This window comes from Micromys minutus (assembly GCF_963924665.1).
Source record: "Micromys minutus genome assembly, chromosome: 14".
Classification (NCBI taxonomy): domain Eukaryota; kingdom Metazoa; phylum Chordata; class Mammalia; order Rodentia; family Muridae; genus Micromys; species Micromys minutus.
Genome location: NC_137983.1, coordinates 25404029 through 25411704, shown reverse-complemented (window position 1 = coordinate 25411704; position 7676 = coordinate 25404029).

The window sequence follows — 7676 nt, the reverse complement described above, 5'->3', positions numbered from 1 at the left end:
CAGGAGAAAAACCCAAGGGACCCATAGAATTAATAGAAATATGCAACAGTGGGGGTTAAGGCACAGGGGGAACCTCTAGAAAGTCCCAGATACCAGGGATGTGAGAGGCTCTCAGCACTCAATGAGGATGACCTTAGCTGAAATGCCCAGCAGTAGGGGATGAAACCTAAAGAGACCACCTCCAGTAGATAATATGTCCCATTTGAGGCATGGGCCCATCCACTCATCTTCAAAATTCTTGACCCAGAATTGTTCCTGTCTAAAGAAAATACAGGCACAAAAATGGAGCAGAGACCGAAGGAAAGATCATCCAGAGACCAGCCCAACTTGGTATCCATATAGTGCAGGGGCATCAAACCCCAACACTATTACTGATGTTATGTTATGCTTGCAGACAGGAGCCTAGCATGACTGTCCTCTGAGAGGCTCTACCAGTAGCTGACTGAGACAGATGCAGATACTGAGTGCCAACCATTGGACTGAGCATGGGGACCCCAATGGAGAAGTTAGGGGAAGAACTGAAGGAGCTGAAGGAGATTGCAATCCCATAGGAAGAACAACAATGTCAGCTAAATGGACTCCTCAGAGCTCCCAGGGACTAAGCCACCAACCAAAGGACATCTATGGGCTGGTCCTTGGACCCCTGCTACAGATGTAGCAGAGGAATGCCTTGTCCCCCAGTGGGAAAGGATGAGCTTCATCCTGTAGAAACGTGATGCCCCAGGGAAGGGGATGCTATCCAGTTGAGGTGGGAGTGGATGGGTGAGCACCTTCTCAGAAGCAAAGGAAAGGGGGAGGGGGAGAAAAATCTCTGGGAGAGGGGGCCAGGAAGGGGGACAACATTTGGAATGTAAATAAATAATAAAAAAATACAAAAAAAATCAGATGAAGGATTAGTGAATTTTTAGGAATGTGGTTAGTGATGAGAGGAGCCCAGAAGCCATTTAGCCCAGGACCTCAAGAACCCGAGGGTAATGAGTATAAATTTAAATAAAAATCAAAGACCTAGAAGGATTTTCGTCTAAAATATCTAGTCTGACTTTGTGTCGAAAGCTTGGATTACTTTTTAAAATTGTAGTGTAAAGGAGAAAAGGGTGATGGTAGTGACATATGTCAAGAGACTCTCAGTTTGGCAAGAGAGACAATGATGGTGATTGTGTTGATGATTTGATGTGGACCTGTATCATTGAAGATGAATACATGCTATTTAGTATGCCTTTTCCTTGTGGCATAGCATGACGGTCCCACTGACATCTTGAAGTATATATAACTTTGCCCAGTAGATATGGCAGCAAAATAAACAAAGCAAAACAGTGATAGGTTGGTCCATGGGAATGTCAATAGAGCTGTCAATAATCTGAACAGAGGTGCAGGGCTCACAGGACTCTCATCTGAGATTTCAGGCCTTATTTCCTTCTCTCTCTCTCTCTCTCTCTCTCTCTCTCTCTCTCTCTCTCTCTCTCTCTCTCTCTCTCTCCAGCTGCAAAATGACTTTGGGATAGCAGAGTCTACATTAAGTGCAGGCTTAAGTGAGAATGGGATTCCAAGAATAGCTACCATGAGGTCTTTGACCATGATGGAGTGGAACTTCTCAATGGTATCTGCTTGGGGTCACCCCAAGCTCTGTGCAGAGCTCCTTACCTACATTTTATGGGTTAGCCAAATCAACTCACCAGTTTGCCTAGCTGGGACTTCGGGGAAATCTTTATTCTGTGTGCTGACTTTGCATCTGGAATGAACACATGCTTGTTTATGTGTTTATATAAATATCGGCGTGGCCATATGCAGACAGCAAAGATGAAAGTAAAGGCTGTGATGACCGACTGAATAAGAAAAGGAGTTTAGGATGCCTCACGGTATATAATGAGTTGAAATGAACTTTATAACTAAAGACTGAGAACAATGTCAGAAGGAACTGCTCACTCACATGTGCAGTTGAGGTGGTGTATCTATCACTCCCTGGTGTTCCTTGGCCCCTAAGAGATAAATATGCAGAGAAGGTTAGTTTTGCTGAATGTTAATCTATACATCTATGAATATAAGTTGGAAAGATCAAAGCCCAATCTGTGCATATATTGCTACATTGTATTCCTACTCTCAATTTCCCACAGATAACATCAGCTGTCCACTCATCTGTCCTCATTAACATGCAAAAGAGTTGCTGTGCGGGCGGGGAAGTGGGTGTTAGGCAGGAGATCAGCTTCAAGTGAGCTTACTGCTGTGTCAGGAAGTGGTGGCCTTTCATCCCTCTGACGCCGTAAGCCCAAATAAACTCTTTCTTAGGTAAGTTGCTTTTGGTTAAAGTGTTCTCTCTCACAGCAACACGGAAAATCAACTACTATGCAGAACATAAGAAAAAAATAAAACTCTATTACGAGATTGATTAGTAGAAGTAACAAGCAGAGAAAGGCTGGATCTAAGAAGGCTGGTGACCACCAGAAAGAGGGGATTCTACAAGATACTATTGGCAACCTGTATACATTATCTATGTAGATTGTATTCATATATACATGTGTATAATATATACATAGGTACATGTATCTGTACACGATGCATACATATATCCTATACATATAATCTACATATATTAATGGCACACTCCAGCCTTCCATGTTGACCCGAAGACCCATGGCTAGAGCCCCCAGGCCCCCACTGTGTCTGCCTATCTCTATCAGAACAAGGTGTCTCCTCTCAGCATGCTTCCTGTTCCAGGCACACAGTAGGGCACCTGGGATCGGGAGCTACAGAGTGAAGAGGAGCAGACATGACTGTCTTCGGTGCTTGGCATTCTTCGCTGGGGCTTCATACTGCCTACAACGCAGGGGTTAACAAGAGAAAAACCAAGCAAGGCTCTTCTCCCCTGCAGTTCACATCACACCAATGAAAAGCTACTGTCTTGGAAAACCACTCCCAGTCTACTCACCGGCTCAGGGTCGGCATGGAAATAGTATCCCAACAACAACAAACAGTAAAGTCCAAGAATGACCAGGCAGAAAGGAGCAAGGAGTTTCAGACTAGAGAGTAAAGCCGGCTTGATTCCGCTGATACCTGCTGGTCTCACATCTGGACATGAGCAGCTGTTCCCAGCGAGGGGAGATCTGCATCTGTCTGAAGGGGTGGGTGGGTTAGAAAGAACTTCTATCTCTCTGGATCATCACCTCTCCCCAGTGCTTGTTCGCTCGGCAGGCCATTTGAGCCTGCTTGCCCCGCGCAGGCAGGGCACCACAGCATGCCCCTCTAAACAGGTCTGAACCAGACACACAGATGTTCGCTGTATTGCATCAGGGAACTGGCACAGCTTGAGCTCCCGCGCTGAGGGCAGCATCTGAAGAAGGGCTGATTTATGGCTTTGTTCTAGGGTGCTCCAGCTGAGCTCCCCACCTTAGGGCTCCCTGCAGAAGAGAGTGTAAATGAGACTGAGCAGGGAGTGGGTTTCCAGCTGTTCGGTTCTCCTGGAGGGTGGACTGAGAGCTTCCGTACACAGCGTCGCTGCGCCCTCTGGTGGGCTTTGCATAGAAGCGCTGATGATTTCCAAACACCCAGCTAGATGACTCATTCAGAAACGGGGTCCATGAGTCAGAGCTTTCTTTCACTACCTCAGGCAGTCTCTTCTGTGAGATGAACAACTTCATTCTGATGACAGGTCACCAACTCTAGGTGACTTTCCATGACATTGTGACAAAATACCCAAATCTTTAACCTCGAAAAAAACTGGTTCCTATTAGCTCCATGGTTGGTGTGTGACTAAAGTCAGGCTGGGCTTGGAGGAGCCAAGAAAACACAGCTGGTAGGAAACCTCTAAAGAGGGACCTGACCCTTAGTGTGTTGGGGTGATTGAATCTGTAACTGCCTATTAGTATGTATGTACTGTATGTGTGTTTGTATTGCTGTGTGTATGTGTATATGCAAATGCTGTATGTACTCTGTATCTATATGTATGTGTGTATATGTTTGTATGTGCTTATACGTATGCAAATGCTGTGTGTATTGTGTATGTATGTGTTCATGTGCTATGTGTGTATGTACACATGTGTATATACATATACATGTGTGTGTGCATGTGCTGTGTGTGGATGTGCATATGTGCTTTTCGGTGTGCTAGTCAGATTTGTGTTACTATACAAAATAATACAAGAGACAGACTTCTTAATAAGAAGAGATAGCTTTATTTAGCTCTCTTCCATGTTTAAAGGCTGAGTAACTGCGCATGCTAACTGGACAAAGTCAGGCTGGGCTTGGAGGAGCCAAGAAAACACAGCTGGTTGGAAATCTCTAAAGAAGGACCTGACCCTTTGGTCAGGTATGTATGGCGGGATATCATGGTTGGAGTGTGTGGGCTAGAACCAAAGCCTCTAGCTAGTAAGTGGAGAGCCACAGAGACTGGAGTTCCACTATTGCCTTGAGGAGCAATCCTGCATAGACCTCCCACTAGATGTGACTTCTCAAAAGACCCCCGAGCCAATTCAGCCACACTGGAGGCCAAACCTGTAATGGTCACCCTTTGCCGGGTATTCGGCCAACCAACGACCAAACGGACTTCCTCTTTCTGAAGTCCTTAGCCTGTTTTCAAAGCAGCGCGGTGTAATTTGTGAGTCACTTGTAAGTGATCAGACACAAGATGCTGCGGTGACGAGAGATTCGAGGAGGACAGTAGGCAGGGCCAGCACAGAGCCTCAGTAGGAGCAAGATGGCAAGCGACAGTAGTTTTGGTGGAATTCCTACCGCTGTTCTAGGGGCGTGTAGGGAGGGCAGTGCGGTGCTACTTAGTAAAGAAAAGTGGAAGCCAGCACCGGCGGTTTGGGAAATTAGACATAAAGAAGAAACTGCTTGCTGGGGAATAGATATTTACAGCAATTATATTATATTTGAAAATTCAAGTATCTCTGAATTGAAGCAGTTTGATTTAATAGCCCCTGATATTGCATTCACAGAGAATTTGTTTAAACCTGCAGATTGTCTTCTGTTCTCCTGCTTGGCTTTTTGACAGCAACAGGGAAGTATAAAGGCGCCATCTAGTGGCCAAACAACAAAGTAGTTACTAACTTAACCGTTGGCCTCAGCTGGTGGCCTCGTGGTGTGGTGCTCTGGAAACTTGAGGAGGTTGGAAACACCTGGAGGAAGTGCACCTGGAGGAAGTAGTTCCCTTCTTCCTGTCCAGCCATCTGGCTCCAGTCCACCTGGCCCCAGTGTTGTTACAGCAAACTGGACTTAGAAGCCTTCTCTGAAGTTCTTGATGCTGAGCAGCGAGTCTCGGGGACCAGAGAAACAGCTAAGGCATAGTTTCAAACAATAACGTTGTACAGGTCAAGGCAGGAAAATACTTCCGTGAAATCCACTGTTCTGTAGCAGACAGAGGAAGCTTGTCTATGGGAATCAGAGCTAGCTCCGGGAGAAGACTGAGTGAGAAAGTGCCAGGTCGTATACAGACTTTCAGTTTTATGTACTAGATATCCATAAGTAAGAGGTTACACTTGTACTAAAAAATCAGCATGTAAATGTTTCTTAAATACTTCTCAGAGAAGGCAGAAATACCTCCTCAAGCTTCCATGTGAAATGTAATAAAAAGGTGACAAAAGGTGTGAAGTTTGAAGCCAGCTCTGTCTTACTCCAGGAGCATTTTGGATCAGCCTGCTTATGCCATTTCCGTTACACCGATCTCTGGCTTTGTCTTGCTTCAGACTATTTCCTTTCCACCCCACTCTCTTAGCCTGTGCTCACCCTTCTTTCTTGTCACTTCTTAGGACCCTTTGCGTCCTGGTCATCTCTGTTTGCAAGTACAGACTCGGCACAACTGTTTTCTTCAGTTCATACCCAGTCGACAAAAAACTTCATGAAGCACGGCATGATTTATTGGCTGACACTTAAGTTCCCGCAGCTCATTAAGACGCTCTGACATAACTGTGTGGCAGATAGTTTTCATCTGGGCAGCTTGTACAATTATCAACACTCACTGAAAAGTGTGGGCATAGTTCAAATACCACAACATTGCCCCATTCCAGGACAAATGCCAGGCACTTAGAATACAGAGAGCTTCTTTGAAGAGGCTGAAGCCTTTACCAAAACCATGTTCACTACCAAATTATCTCCCCCAGTTGTATGTATGATTTCAAAATTCATTTTTTGTCCAATACGTTCACTACTCAGCTCTCCGTAAACACACCCGCACTGGCAGATCTTAGAACGCTTTGGCTCACCTTCCTTATCTCCATCCATCTGTAATTTCCCTCAACACTGCCAAAGAGTACCGGTTATGCTGAGGTACTTTCTGAGGCAAGCAAATCAGTAAAGTGTGTCTTCAAGGTGCCACTTCCTGGAAAACTGCTCCTTCTATAGGCAGCCCATATGGGAATTGGGAAGTCTGCACTTACACCTACGACTGTGCTCGTCCAATGTGAGGAAATTCTCAGATTGAAAAGGCCACTGGAGAGCTCAAATTTGATTCCCAGCATTTACAGGAAATCTGGACAGCTGGCTTGTGACATGGCTAAGAAGGTAAAGCCATTTGTCATTGAGTCTGAACACCCAATGTCCATCCCTGGCTCTTACATGATGGAAGGAGAGCACTGAATCCCAAAGATTGTCCACTGACCTTCACACACACTTTAGCACTTGAACAAGTGTGTGTGCACACCCATACACAAAGAGGGGGGAAGGGACAGTGTGGAAGGGAGGAAAGAAGAGAGAGAGGGAGGAAGAGGGAGGGATGGAGGAAGAGACAAACAGACAGACAGACAGACAGAGATTTAAGCTGAGCACCATGGCATGTCTTCTTAATTCCAGTTTGGGGAGATAGAGACAGAAAGGTCCCTGGACTTGCTAGATAACTAGCTTAGCCCAATTAGCAAGCCCAAAATTCCAGGAAGACACTCTGCCTTTGAAAAACTAGGGTAGAAAGCACACAAGGAACAATACACGGTTGATAACCCCCACCGGGCACCTGCACGTACCTAAACAGAAACAGGCACACACGGAGACACACACACACACACACACACACACACAAACCTAAGGGACGTCTCAAAACCCACCACTGAATTGGGTCAGTCTTCCTATTATACAGGAGGGGGATTCATATAGGCAGAGAAGAAAAGATTCTTGTAAATGGACATTTTGAGTTCCTGTCTGCATTTCTTCTGGATTTTGATTTTGCACTTAACAACTCTCTGTATGGTTTCCTCTGCCTCTCTACCCGATATCTTGGTGCGAGCTAGGACTAACTCCAGCTGGTGAAGCCATCTGGGGCGGAGTGGGAGTGTAGGGAGGAATGGGATGTCACTGGAAGAAATAAATGATCGACAGTGTGTCCTTTATTGTCCCCAGTACTCTCCTGTTTCCATTTGCTTCCTGGCTACCATGAGCTGAGCAAACTCCTTCTCCATGGGCTTCTATTGCCCTGTTGTTCTGCATCCTCTCAGGCTAAAGCAACGGCCAGCCAGCCAGGTCATAGGCTGAACCTCAGGAAGGGTGGGCAAAAGGACTTTCCCCTTCCTGAACTGCTTTAGGTGTGCACCACAGAGACTAAAAAGGCAAGCAGAACCATTACTTGGTGCTTTCCTGGTATATCTGCTGAGTTTTTATTTAAAAATCTCCTAGCTGTGTTGGTTTCCTTGAGTCGAAGTCGACTACAGAAAACAACCTGTGATTCCCACAGGTCGGGGGTTCTGAAAAGAATAGTT